The sequence below is a fragment of the Mus musculus genome, chromosome 13 (genome assembly GCF_000001635.26).
Source record: "Mus musculus strain C57BL/6J chromosome 13, GRCm38.p6 C57BL/6J".
NCBI lineage: Eukaryota > Metazoa > Chordata > Mammalia > Rodentia > Muridae > Mus > Mus musculus.
Genome location: NC_000079.6, coordinates 48463507 through 48477978, shown reverse-complemented (window position 1 = coordinate 48477978; position 14472 = coordinate 48463507). Strand labels below are relative to the sequence as shown.

Genomic DNA, 14472 nt, shown 5'->3' with positions numbered 1-14472 from the left:
AAAGCAAATCTTGCATAGCTTTCTTTACATTTCTTTTTTTTTTTTCTTTAAAAGGAGTGAGTTGTGTTCAGGGGGGGTTAAATACATGGAAACATGTCCAACCTGTGTAGCCATTAGGGAAATGCCAATCAAAGCTACAGTAGATTCCACTTCATCCCAGTCAGAACAAGTATCATCAAGAAAACAACAACAGGGGCTGGAGAGATGGCTCAGCGGTTAAGAGCACTGGCTGTTCTTCCAGAGGTCCTGAGTTCAATTTCCAGCAACCACATGGTGGTTCACAACCATCTGTAATGGAATCTAATACCCTGTTCTGGTGTGTTCTGAAGACAGTGATAGTGTACTCATATGCATAAAAATATAAAATTAAATCTTAAAAAAAGAAAACAACAACAAATCCTGGTGAGGATGTGGGGGACAAGGTACCCTATTCATGGATGGTGGGAATGCAAATTAGTTTGACATGTGCGGAAAGGACTGTGGAAGCTTCTTAGAAAATAAGATGTCAGAATTATAGAGATAATCTGCATACACATGTTTATTGTGGCCCTATATATATATATATGATGGCTAAATTATGGAATTAGCCTAGGTGTCCATCAACATATACATGGATAAACAAAGCATGGCATTTTATATACACAGTGGAGTTTTACTTGGTTATAAGGAAGAAGAAAGTAATGTTTGCAGGAAAGCAGATGGCGCCGGGGATCATACTGACTGAAGTAAGCCTGTTGCGCTAAAAGGTTTTGCAAGTGTTCCTTCCTTCATAACTGGAAGCTGGGGAGGGCGAGGAGGGACATGCTAAAGGAGACACATGAAGGATGTACAAAGGGAAAAGGAGCAGGGCCTGATGAGCCGTCTAGGGGTGGATGTGATCAAAGCATTCTTCACACAGACCGATGTGTAGTCCTTTGTATTGTGCAATTAATGCACGTAAATAAAAGCATAAGATAAAATGTGCTAGAAGAAAACATTTATGGACTGAGCTTCAAAAGTCTCATTATAACTTAAGATTCAGAGCTCATAATGACTAACAACTGCTATGTATATATATGTACAGAAATATACGATGAAACGATACCATCGACATTATTAAAAGGAAAATGACTACAAAAAGCATAGGAGCATATAAATAAAAATATTTCACTGCTCAGTGGTTAATCCTTATTATAAAATACTTCAAATGAAAGGCTTCACAATATTCTGTTTGTAGAGTGTGGGGAAACAGCTTATTTTTTTTTTTACCTTGTATATACACATATATTTTCTAGGTATCTCTACTGAAAAGAGCAAGAACACAAGATGGGGACACCCTAGAAGAGGTAAATGCATGTAAGTCTCTGCCTGTAATACTGCTCTCCATGAGCAGAAACAGAACTTCTTGGTTTGATGACCCTAGGATATCTTGTTATACCCCAAGTAAGAAAATGCTTTGAGCATCCATGGAGTATGCCAGTAATACCAAGTGCAGTTTGAAGGGCTATCACCCAGTGGGCAAATCTGGGACAAGTAAGCACAATCGTTAGGGTTTATACTGCTGCAAGAAAACACCATGACCAAAAAGCAAGTTGAAAAGGAGAGGGAATTTATTTGGATTACACTCCCATGTCACAGTCCATCACTGGAGGGAGTCAGGGCAGGAATTCAAGCAGAGCTGGCACCTGGGGGCAGGAGCTGATGCAGAGGCCACGGAGGGATGCTGCTTACTGGATTGCTCCCCATAGCTTGCTTAGCCTGCTTTGTTATAGAACCCAGGACCACCTGCCCAGGGATGGCACCACCCACAGTGGGTCGGGCCCTCCCCAATCAGTCACTTCTTAGGAAAATGCCTTGCAGATGGATCTTATGGAGGCATTTTCTCAATTGAGGTTCCCTTCTTTCAAATGACTGTAGCTTGTGTCAAGTTGACATAAGACTAGCCAGCACATGCATCAAGCTTAGAAACCAGAAATTCCTCACCAGAATAATTTCCTTCCTACCCTCTGGTAGAAGTAATAGCTAAGAGCAGCCAACATGTTAAGGAAGAAGGATTAAGCCTTATTTGTTGGAAAAAGGATTGTCAAAGAATTTTTGCACATATGTCTTGCGCGTGCTCGACTGGCCAGGAAGAACGACGCTGCAACAGGATCCTTCTGCACACGTTTATTGGGAGAGCTTGATTGTAGAGGCGAAAAGACTTCGAGCCCAGAACTGGTGCTGCTTTTATAGGCCTAGGAGGGGCGTGTCTCACACCCGGATTGGTTATGCACTAAGCCTCATTTGCATGTTCCTCATCTGATTGGCTACTCTCTCTCAGTACCTTACAGAACCTCATTATCATACCTCATTTGCATGTCTCACATCTGATTGGTTATACTCTCAGTACCTTACAGAACCTCATTATCATGCCTGGGCCAGGCAGTGTCTTTGCAAAAAACTTTACTGCATATGTACACATTGGTTGTTTGTCCAATCTTATGCGTGGTGGCCAGCAGTAGTCAGTGCCACTCTGCAACGGCACATGTGGCTTCCCACACATATGATGTTTTATTTTGAAATCTGTATTTTAAACTGATGTTTAAAAGAAAAATTGTGCATATTTATGGGATAGTGTGATGTTCAGTATACACACACACACACACACACACACACACATATATATATACACATACATATACACTATAATGTTTAAATCAGTGTGAAAGTCTGTCTTCTATAGGTGAAAAACATCACAAATCCTTTCTTTCAGTCTTCCACAAAAGATAATCTGTCCTTCCACAAGCTTGAAAACATTGTCCTCCGGACACACCGGAGATGCCAAAGATATAATCCCATTCCTAACTCATTGTCAGTTGTTAATCACTCCCTGGCTTCTCATAACCACTTTCCTACTCCCAACTACTGTGAGATCAACTTTTTAAAAAGGTTTTAAAGTCTAGTCTTTGAGAATTTCTTACACAGATAGAACATGTTTGGTTCATACCCACCCCTCTGCTTCTCTTCTCAAGGCCTGCTCATCCTTTTCCTTCCAGCTTAACGCTCCCTCTCCCCCAACAACAGAGTCCAATTAGTGCTTCTAGGATGTGGGCGGCTATGGGGACATCTTTTACACTCTTCACATAAATGGCATTGTGTGGTACTGTCTTTCTGTGTCACACCTACTTTAATAAATTATAATTGTTTCACTGTAAACCCACAATAGTTAATAAACATTTGAGGGACAATATTTTGAGGATAACATCTTTGAGTTATTTCTATTTTTTACTAAACTAATAAAATTTATTTTAAAATATACAACTCAGCATTGACATTTTTAAAAGTCATCAAAATAATTTATAATAGTTAAATGTCTCTTAAATATACATGATATCTTCTGAAGCTAAAAGTAATATGCACTCAACCAGTTTTTAAAATCTATTTGGAACATTAAACATGACAGAAGTAGAAAAAAAAATCTCTTGTGAAGTTCTCGATGAAAGGAAATTGTGACTAGTTCCTGATTAGACAGAAACCATTCCATCTCCAAGGGAGAATACACAGCATAACTGTGGCTTCATAGAATGAATTGGGTAGTGTTCCTTCTGTTTCTACTTTGTGGAATAGTTTGAAGAGTATTGGTATTAGGTTTTCTTTAAAGGTCTGATAGAATTCTGCACTAAACCTATCTGGTCCTGGTCTTTTTTTGGTTGGGAGACTTTTAATGACTGCTTCTATTTCTTTAGAGGTTATGGGACTGTTTAGATGGTTTATCTGATCCTGATTTAACTTTGGTATTTGGTATCTGTCTAGAAAAATTGTCCATTTCATCCAGATTTTCCAGTTTTGTTGAATATAGGCTTTTGTAGTAGGATCTGATGATTTTTTGAATTTCTTCAGTTTCTGTTGTTATATCTCCCTTTTTATTTATGATTTTGTTAACTTGGGTACTGTCACTGTGCCCTCTGGTTAGTCTGACTGAGAGTCTATCTTGTTGATTTTCTCAAAGAGCCAGTTCCTGGTTTTGTTGATTCTTTGTATAGTTATTTTGTTTCTACTTGGTTGATTTCAGCCCTGAGTTTGATTATTTCTTGCTGTCTACTCCTCTTGGGTGTATTTGCTTCTTTTTGTTCTAGAGCTTTCAGGTGTGCTGTCAAGCTGGTAGTGTATGCTCTCTCCAGTTTCTTTTTGAAGGCACTCAGAGCTGAGTTTGAGGATAACAACTTTTTAATTTAACATTCCTTTCAATGCTGACACTTAACAGTGTGCACATACTTACGGGTTAACACATAGGGTTGTCCAATCTCTTAACACCGTGACACAAGTCCATAGACTACAGATGTGTTGGGCTGCATACAGCCACAGGTTGGATAAGCCCGGCAGTGTGACATTCCAATACATGTATATAGTGCATGGCATTTCCTGCCTCTGACACCCTAAACTGCCATGTTAGTTCCCTATTAAATATCTATTAAATTGTTGCAGCTGGGTATGGTGGCACATATCTATAATCTTAGCAATTTGGAGGCAAAGGTAGCAGAATTCAGGGTCTGGTAGACTGATCAGCAAATCCATTAGTGCTGGGTTCTTCTTTGTCGGGAGCTATTCTTATTACTAGTACAATGCTGTTGCTTGTTATTGGTCTGCTTAGATGTTTTATTTCATGTCAGTATCGTTGGTCATTTGCTGCAAAAGTGGTCCAAGGCTAGAATTACATGTAGGCCACCACACCTACCTAGCATTTATGTCAGCTCTGAGGATCTGAACCCTGGCCCTTACGCTTGTGTGACAAGCACTTAGCCACTGAGCGATCTCCCCAGACCCTAACGGCGGTTTTTAAAGGAACCCATGTAGTTCCAGGTTACACCATACCAGGTTAACAGCATCTGCACACTTTTGTGCTATATCGCAGATGTTCTTACAGGGAATAGAAAGGAAGCTGCATCAATAGGTGGAGAAAATGAATAGACAACAATTTCCACCATGGAAGCTTGTGGAAGGACAAATTATCTTTCTTTAAACTTTCTGATAGCATCATCCCCCAAATGTCAAAATGCATTAATTGTAGGCATTTGTAAATGATAAAAAAATCCAGACAGCAACCCACACTTATACAAAAGGGAGGCGCTGGGCACAGTGGCACCCAGGGCTTAGGAAATGGAGGCAGGAAGACCAGGGGATTATCTCCAGTGTGAGGTATATCGTCGTCTCAAGGATGAAGGACGAGCGATGCAAACTTTCCGTCCCATCAGTTTTGAGTCAAGTGAGTTGAGTTTGTTTGCAGGAGTGGTTAAGAAGTATCAGCTGGGTTTGTGTTGTGAGGAAAAGGATTCCTCTGTTTACCCGTTATTGTTGTTGGGAGAAAATAACCAGTGAATCCGGGCATGATGGTGCGAGCCTGTAATCTCAGCCCCTGCTGGTCCAAGCATGTGTTTTTCTTGATAACGGTTTCCACATGGCGTGTGTATCTGTATGTGTAGCAGCTCCTTGGGTCATAGCCGAGACTGGATATTTGATCATAAGCAACTTAAGGAAGGAAGGACTTATTTTGGCTCGCGCTTTGAGGGCACAGCGTGCCGTGGTAAGTAGGAACAGCGGAAGTAGCAGCTCTGGGCTGCGGCTGCAGTAGTGTGAGGTAGTCCACCCACATCCGGGAAGATCAGGGAGCAGAGATGGAGCAGGAAGAGGGGCTGAGCCGTAAGCCTCGGGAATGGCCCTCCAATAACACTTTTCCTCCTGGCCAGGCCACACCTCTGAAACCAGATGGAGAGCAAGTGTTTAGACACATAAGCCCATGGGGGGACATTTTACATCTAAACTGTAGTAGTCCCTTAAGTTGGCTTCTCATGACTTCAGGTTCCACATCCAGTCAGGGACTGAAGATGCTGTTAGACCTGCCATGGTTGTGTCCGAATATAATGTGTAGACTTTTCTTGCCATTATTCTCTAAGTAACATGTTTTTACATAACATTTACATTGTATTAGATATTACAAGCCACACGCAGACATTTAAAGCATCTAGGCTATGGGTAGGTTATGTACAAACACTATGCTATTCTATACGAGATACTGGAGGATCTGTGGACTTTGATATTTTGGGAATCCTGCAGTCACTGGGGAATGACTAAATGACTTTGCTCATGCTTCTTGGCCTATCATGGTGCCAGGTATATTAACTATCTTTAATAAATTAGTACTAAGTATCTTCAAATAACACACATTTATCTACTGGAGTTTCCACCGGTCAGAAACACACCTCTGCTGTGCATGGTGGTACACACCTTATTCCCAGCACTGCAGAGGCAGAGACAGATGGAGTTCAAGGCCAGCCTGGAACTACATAGCGAGTTCCAAGATAGCCAGAGCTACATACATAATAGAGAGACCCTGCCTCAAGAAACAAAACAAAGCAAAGCAAACAAAGAACTGTCTCTGTGCTCAGTGGTTCTGGTTCAGGGTTTCTCCTGAGGCTGCAACCAGGGCCACAGACTGTTGACCAGGTGGAGGCTTTACTTCTGAGATCACCCCTAAGGCCTATGGATGTCTTCATGACACAGCGGCTGGCTCCCCGGAGTAGCTTGAGAGTAAAATGGCCTTTTATAATTTTATCTTAAAATGACATATTCCTGGCACACTCTCTAGCGTGTGCCAAGCGCCCCTGTGCCCCTCCCCCACTCAGGATTAGGCAACCTCACAAGTCTTCTCACGACATCCTCGTCCCCCTTCTTCCTACAACGAACACTTTGCTGTGGTCTCATCACTGTGCCGATGATGCTCCTGTCCCTGCTTCTTCAGCCTAGGGGTCTGATGTGTTCTCCATGGATTAGGGCTGGTGCATTTGTGTGTGTGTGTGTGTGTGTGTGTGTGTGTGTGTGTGTGTGTGACAGACACCATGACCACACAGCAACTCTTATAAAAGAAAGCATTTAACGGGAGCTGCCTTACTGCCTTATAGATTCAGTAGTTTAGTCCAGTGTCATCATGGAGGGAAGCATGGTGGCACACAGGTACTGTGTGTATATATGGTACTGGAGATGTAGCTGAGAGTTCTGGAACTGGGTAGGGAGGAACCAGGAAGAGAGAGCGAGAGAGACACTGGGCCTGGCTTGAGCATCTGAAACCTCAAAACTCACCCCCCAGTGACACACTTCCTTCAGCAAGGCCACACCTCCCAATAGTGTCACTCCCTATGAGCCTATGGGGGCTATCACATCCCACTCCCTGGTCCCCAAGGGCTTGTAAACAGATCATAAATGCAGAAATGCATTCAGTCCAACTTCAAAAGTCCCCATAGTCTTTAACAGTATTTACCCTCTTTAAAAGCCCAAAGTCTTTTCTGAGACTCATGGCAATCTCTCAACTGTAATTTCCTGTAAAATCAAAATTAAAAAAAGCAGATTTCGGGCTGGAGAGATGGCTCAGAGGCTAAGAGCATTGACTGCTCTTCCAGAGGTCCCGAGTTCAATTCCCAGCAACCACATGGTGGCTCACAGCCATCTGAAATGGGATCTGATGCCCTCTTCTGGTGTGTCTGACGACAGCTACAGTACAGCCGTATGCATAAAATAAATAAATATTTTTAAAAAACTTTCAAAAAAAGCAGATTTCATACTTCTAATACACAATGGTGTACAGCAGAATATACATTACTGTTCTAAAAGAGAGCATAATGAAGACATACTGGATCAAAGCGAGACTGAAAACCAGCGAGGCCTACTCCAAACTCTGTATCTCCACACATAATGTTAAAGCCCTCTTCAGATCTCCAGCTCCTTTCAGCTTTGTTGACTACAACATATTTCTTTCTCTTAGGCTGGTTCTCCTCGCTGTTAGTAACTTTCCTCTGGAGGTTTATTATGACTCTGGCATCTCCAAATCCTTAAAGTCTCCAAGGAAATCCAGAGTTCACCTTCACAGCATCACACAACGGCTTCTCTGGGCCTCCATGCAGGAACATACCTGGCCTAGGTGGCTTTCCTCAGCTGTGGAGAGAGATTTCATAAGACCTTTCTTCTATTCTTGACTCTAAAGACAGAACCGCATGGCTTAAGTTGTCATGTTCTGCTGCTTGCTGGGCCGGACCATGACCCCTCTTAATCAATAACATCGTCACCAGCTTTCTGTTTTTGATAGTCTCCTTCACTGCCTAAGCCTGGTTGTCCTGGAACTCACTCCGTAGCGAGTGGCCTCAAACTCAGAGATCCGCCATCCTCTGCCTTCTGAGGGCTGGGATTAAAGGTGTGCACCACCATGCCTGGCCCAAAGGTTTTCTTTAATTCCTTTCCACAAGTTGGCAGCAGAGTTGGGCGGGGTCTTGCTCTGAGGTCACCATTCCCTTTATTGGCATCAGGTTTGTCTTTAATCTGTTTACATTTCCCGGTGCCCCTTCGTTATGACTAACAACCAAGCAACACAGGCTTGTGGAAATCTCCTCTGCCTGTTAATCTCTTCAATCTAGCCTCAGGCAGATTTAAAAAAAAAAAAATTTGGACAAGAGCAGAATCATCCATATTCTTCACCAAAATATCACAAGAATGATCTGTAGGGCATATAGTATTCTTCTCTGAAACCGCTTGAGCCAGGCTCCCACAGTTCAAATCACCCTCAGCGCCACTCTCTTCCATGCTGCTACTAGGATGGCTGCACCGCCGTGCTTAAAGCATTCCACTGATTTCCTAATCTGAAGTCTCTCAAAGTTCACATTCCTCCAACCAAAAGCATGGTCAGAAATACCCCAGTTTCTGGTACCAACTTCTGTCTTAGGGTGTCTCTTGCTGTGAAGAGACATCATGACCGCAGCAACTCTTATAAAGGAAAACATTTACCTGGGACTGGCTTACAGGGTTAGAGGTTTAGTCCATTTTCATTATGGTGGGAAGCGTGGCAGGATGCAGCCGGACATGGTGCTAGAGAGGTAGCTGACAGGTCTACATCTGAATCAGCAGTCAGCAGGCAGAGAAAGAGAGACACACAGACAGTGGGCCTGACTGAGTATCAGAAACCTCAAAGCCCACTCCTTCAACCAGGCCACACCCACTTCGACAGGCCACACCCACCTCAACCAGGCCACACTCCCCTCAACAAGGTCACACCTCCTAATAAGTGCCACTCCCTATGAGCCTATGGGGGATATTTTCATTCAAACCACCACATTGCGCCACAATTTTTTTTTTTGAATGAATCGATAAAAGTGAATGCACCGTGAAAGCAGCTACGAGCGAGCGCTGGGAGCCCAGGGACTGACAGGTAAGAGCCTTTCTCACCGCCACAGTGTCCTGGCCTTCTCCTAACTCCATTCTCATCAGCACCGCGCTCTCCAGTCGGGCGTCTCCCCAGTGGGCTGCAGCGATCCAGAGCTCTGCTGTGTGAGTTCTTCCAGACCCAGAGTGTGCCAGCCAGCACTGCAATTGAGTTTTGTTTTCATTATGCAGGCTTCCTGTGAAGTTACAAATTAATTTGAATCCTCTCCATACTTTTAAGGCCCCTCTAAAAAGGGCTATGTTCCTGCCTTTCTTGGTAAATGGGGGCCTATCCCACTTCCCTAGAATGGCTTACATCCTGGCAAGGGTTGTATGCCCCTCATCTCTTTGCCAGGGTAGTGAGCTTCCACACTTCCGAGCTGTGGGTGGCTCTCCACCTGGGCTCTGGGGAAGCATGCCCAGGCCACCTGCACCATGCCAACACCCACCTGTGTCCGATGGACCCTTAGTTTTTCAAATTCACACCACACCACGGCACTATTTTCTGTTTTATCGTTTGCCTGCATTTCCGTTAATGATAGGCAGCACGAAAACAATTTTCCTGCCGCGTCCTAAACATTTTTAACTGTCTTCCTGAGACACTTGGGCTGAGGCCGATTGTGGCATTGAGAAATATGCATAGCACACCCTATTGGAACGGATCAGATGCCAGACACTCGCTATCCTTCTGTAAAGGGATGCAGTATTTGTGTGTAACTCACACACATCTTCTTGTATGTTTTAAACCATCCACAGATTACTTCTAATACCTATCACACCACAAACACTGTATAAACAGTCTCTGCTCTGGATTGTTTAGGTGATAGTGTCAAGAGAATATGTCTACACCGGTTCATCACAGATGCACATTTTTTTTTGCTGGTGTTTTCCACTGTGATTGAATTCTCAGCTGTGGAACCTGCAAGTCCTGAAGGCCAGCTATACTTTGTGTTCTTCTTTTCTAGTACCCCTTTCTGTTCTCTGGCTCAGGATCTTTGAACAGCATATAGGAACCCATTCCAGAAAAGTTACGATGGAGAAGCGGAAACTCCCGTAATAATTTGTGACCTTGCTATGTTAGTGCCTAGGTGAGCCTCTCCGAAATCGCTCTGCGGCCAATGGAATTGGCCTCACTTTGCAGAAGGTGCGGGTGGGGGGCGCTGAGGGTTTCAGGCTCACAGAGCTGAGCACATTTACAGCCCCTCCTCTGCCTTCAGAGCATGAAGCTGGTTCAAGGCTTCCTGCCCAGCTTCTCCTGCTGAGACACTCTGCATGAGTGGATTGTCTGAAGGTGATTTCTCTCTTTCTTTCTTTCTTTCTTTCTTTCTTTCTTTCTTTCTTTCTTTCTTTCTTTCTTTCTTTCTTTCCATTCTCTCTCTCTCTCTCTCTTTCATTCTTTCTCCACCAAGAGTGAAGAGTTTATTGATCTCAAAAGTTGGAGTAGATAAATGAGATGAGGTTCTGTCCTCGTCCTCCTGCCAGGCTTTCGGAAGGGCTGAGAGAACATCTAGGCCTGTGGAATCTGGAGCCTCACGCTTCCCAGCTGGCAGTGGCCAGAACATTTTTGGGCCTCCACATGGAAAAAGTCACGAGGGCAAGACCCAGATTCCCCCAACTCTTGGATTCCCCTCCCCCCATTAAATTTTTTTTTTCTACTAAGTGTCGGGCAGACTGATCCTACTAATTTTGTGAGCTACTAAGAGCCTCGGTTTCCCTAATTCGTGATCAGAAGGGTTTTTATTTATTCACCATTTTAAAGAATAGGAAGAGATTTGGTAGCCTTTCTAGTGGGAGCCATGGCCAGGTTCCCACTGTGAGAGCCACACATGAGAGTCCTATATTCATCTCAGGCTTGGCCTCCCATGTGGCAGCTGAGCCATCAGGCTGGCTGTGAAATGCCTTATTTTATTTTCTGCCTAACATCAGGCTGCAAATGAAAATACCTTTTCAACCCTGGTATTATTACCCCTATGGATGGTACCTTTAATGCGCGCTATTCATTGTTATAATGGCCGCACCTGTGTAGCAAGTGCGCATTAGAACCACAGCAGCTGTGGGCTGTAATTGCAAAACATTATTTTCTGTTTCTCCCTGAAAGCTTTTGTGTGTGTGTGTGTGTGTGTGTGTGTGTGTGTGTGTGTGTGTGTGTGTGTGTGTTTGTGTGTGTGTGTGCTTCAGTGTCCACGAGTTTGTTTCATCTATAATGACTCTGGCCCAAAGATTCTCTACCTCCCCCCTTTTATACAAGGGCTAACTGTAAATACGTTTGTTTGTTTCTCAATTCGTGTTTCAGGGAATGTCAGATGCTACCGCATCCTCCTGTGCGTGGGCACGGTCAGAAATGGCACTTCAGAGAGCTACTTGGGAGAGCATGTGGTCTGCGGAAAGGTTCCTGTGATCAACGCCGCTGGGAGCAGCAGCCTTTATGTGCTTGGCACCCAGGCGCTGCCATGATTAATGCATTTGTTCCTTGATATTCAGCCCCTGGGTGTCTGCGGGACAGTGAATCAATTTAGCATTTGCAGATCTAGATAATCACTGGTACCAAAGATGTTTTCTTTGGTGTGAGGGGCTCCCTAGCTTCTTCACACAAGAGTTCTAAGAGACAATAGCCCTCTCCTTGTTTCTCTTTCTTCATTTTCTTTGTATTTTTCTCTGAAGCCCTCCTTGATGCGATGCTGTGGCTGTGGCTACTGGAAAGATGCTCATCTGTTAGCCTTGCAGATCCCGGCAGAAAGTAGAAAGTTAGCCGCTGGCAGACAGGCAGGCAGGCAGAGCTTTGCAGGATGGGAGGCAGCTCCAGCGTCCTCACCTGCCTCTACCCCATCTGTCATGCTACCTCTTTGGGGGATCTTTGGTGACACAAAATGTGACACACTGGCATTGAAGTAGGTACTTGTAGCTGTCTAAGCAACTGCCTGGGGGAGGACTAAAAAAAAAAAGTGCCAGTTGATTAAAGAAATTGAGCTTCCTTCCTTCTCCTGTGTTTACCTCATTTGCAAAGACATCCCTGACTTGCGCCCTCCCACAGCCCAGCACGCTTGGATACAAGGGGAGGAAACCGCCTGGCAATATTCTAAGCACAGATGTTAGTGGCTGACCAGTTTAGACTGGGAGACCAGGACAGCTCATCCCAAGTACTGGGGAACAAACGATAGATCTATGAACAGCTTTGGGGATTTGTTGCAAGATAGGGATTCTCTGTAAAGTTTCTCCCCAGAGTGAGTGTAGACGAACAGTGAACAGGACTGTCAATCACAGCTAATCCCATCCTCACAGTGAAAATGATTCTCAGAGAAACTGTACCTGAAACCCTGTGAGCCTACAGGAAGAGGGGCCCTGGACCAGTGCAGAGACTCTCACAGGGAGACAGGGCTGAGCAGAGCAAGCCATGCAGGTTTTCCGTCGCGTTCCCATCCAACAGTGCAGTATTTTTTTGCAGGCTTGCAGAGTTTTTTCACCCTGAACTCACAAACACAAGACTTAAAGAGACGCGGCATTTTGTCGTGAGGGCAGGGTGTGAACTGACACCATCGCTTCTGGCTCTCTCTTTGCTCTATTTGTTCTATTAATGTCTGGTTTACTTGCCTGATTTACTTAGAGAAAAATTATGGGGGTAACTGACCAATAGGAAGTGGGGCTCACTGCAGAGGCAGCAGGACACCAGCATTTTACAATCAGGAAGAACGTAGACCTCCCCCTCTCTCCCTCTCTCTCTTTCAGGGCTTCCCCAACACTGGGCTGTATCCCTCCTGCCTCTTCAGGCATCTCCTTGTTAAGTCTTACATTTTAAACCAGGTACGGTGGTTGTCACCAGTCGGGAGGCAGAGACAGAAGAATCATCACTTCAAGGCAACCTTGGCCTTCACAGCAAAACCCTTCTCAAAACACTAAAAAATTGTAAAGTGCGGGTGGCTTTTTATAATATTAAAATACACTGAAAAAATGCAAGATTACTAGGCCAACTTGAACTTATTTATACACTGAGATTGACAGCAGCAGCAGCAGTGAAACTATAAAGGGAAAGAAACAAGTTGGCTTCTGCCAAGTTTTTTTTTTTTTTTTTTTTTTAAATCAGGTCCTGTAAAAATTACAAAGTGTGTGAGATTTTTAAAAAGCTGAGTAAACCTGTTCACAGTGGCTTTCTTCCCTTGGAGAATTTTATTGTTGAAATGGGCTTTCGGATCAATTTTGCATAAGAATTGTGTCTTTTTTGTTATAGTGACTCAATTCATTTAAAAAGAATATCAATGTCGTGTGGGATAGAGTGGTAGGAAAGAGAAGAGGCAAAGCCCTTTTATTGCCCACATAAGTGAGGCTACACACAAGCTGGGAAACAAGATCCTGGTGGCTGTTCATCCCACTCCTGGCCAGGAGATGGCACTGTTTCCTTAAGAATTTTCCAGAGACGCTAGAGGAAAACCACAATTTATCTGAGGACATTGTGTTTTGTTCTCCTTTCAAAGGTACAGCATTAGAAAGCGTGGGTCCCCACAGCCATGGCACTACCCTAGTATTCAAACAATTAATACACAGTTATGCCCTCCCCCCACCAAATTGTTAAAAGTTTTCAGTCGGACATGAGAGTGGACAAATGAAGTGAACATGTTTATTATGAAGACACAATTTTAACCTGTCAGTCTCCTTAAATCATCCTATCCCCCAGATTATCTAATTCTTCTTGGAGAAGGGGGCTGGGTGAAGTTATAGCCTGAGCAGTTGATGCTCACCACGAACACAGGAACATGCTGCTTTGCAATGATCGTATTTCTGTATTTGATGGCTTTCTTGCTCCAAATGCGCACGTGCGTGTGTGTTTCTGTGTGTGTGTGTTTCTGTGTGTGTGTGCTTCTGTGTGTGTGTATTTCTGTGTGTCTCTGTGTGTCTTCCTCATTCACCCATCTTATCATTCCATTCATTCACTTTTTGAGAGTACTCACTCATTCTTTGAGACAGGGTTTCTCTGTGCAGCACTGGCTGTCCTGGAACTCACTCTACTCTGTAGACCATGCTGACCTCGAACTCAGAGCGCTGGATAAAAGTTGTGTACCACCATGCCTGGCCTTAAATGCAAAGCTCAGGTGGATCCTCCTGTCTCTTTCTGTGAATCCTTACTGGTTACTGGCGAATATCACTACAACCAGCCCCAGCTTATACAACGTGGGACGGTCTCACAGTGAACCTGGAGCTTGCGGGTTCAGCAACACAAGCCGGCCAGCAAGCCCAGGAAGATCTGCCCAGCCTGGCTTTTTTACAAAGGGGATGGAGATCTGA

At 44.1% G+C, this 14472-nt stretch overlaps 1 long non-coding RNA gene across 1 annotated transcript; it reads left to right on the top strand.

Annotated features, from left to right (window-relative positions):
- Positions 1 to 376: 376 nt before the first annotated feature.
- On the top strand, positions 377 to 12169 carry Gm40941. The gene is made up of 2 exons (XR_873371.1): positions 377 to 1325; positions 11492 to 12169. It is a non-coding gene; the product is annotated as a predicted gene, 40941 (long non-coding RNA).
- Positions 12170 to 14472: the final 2303 nt, after the last annotated feature.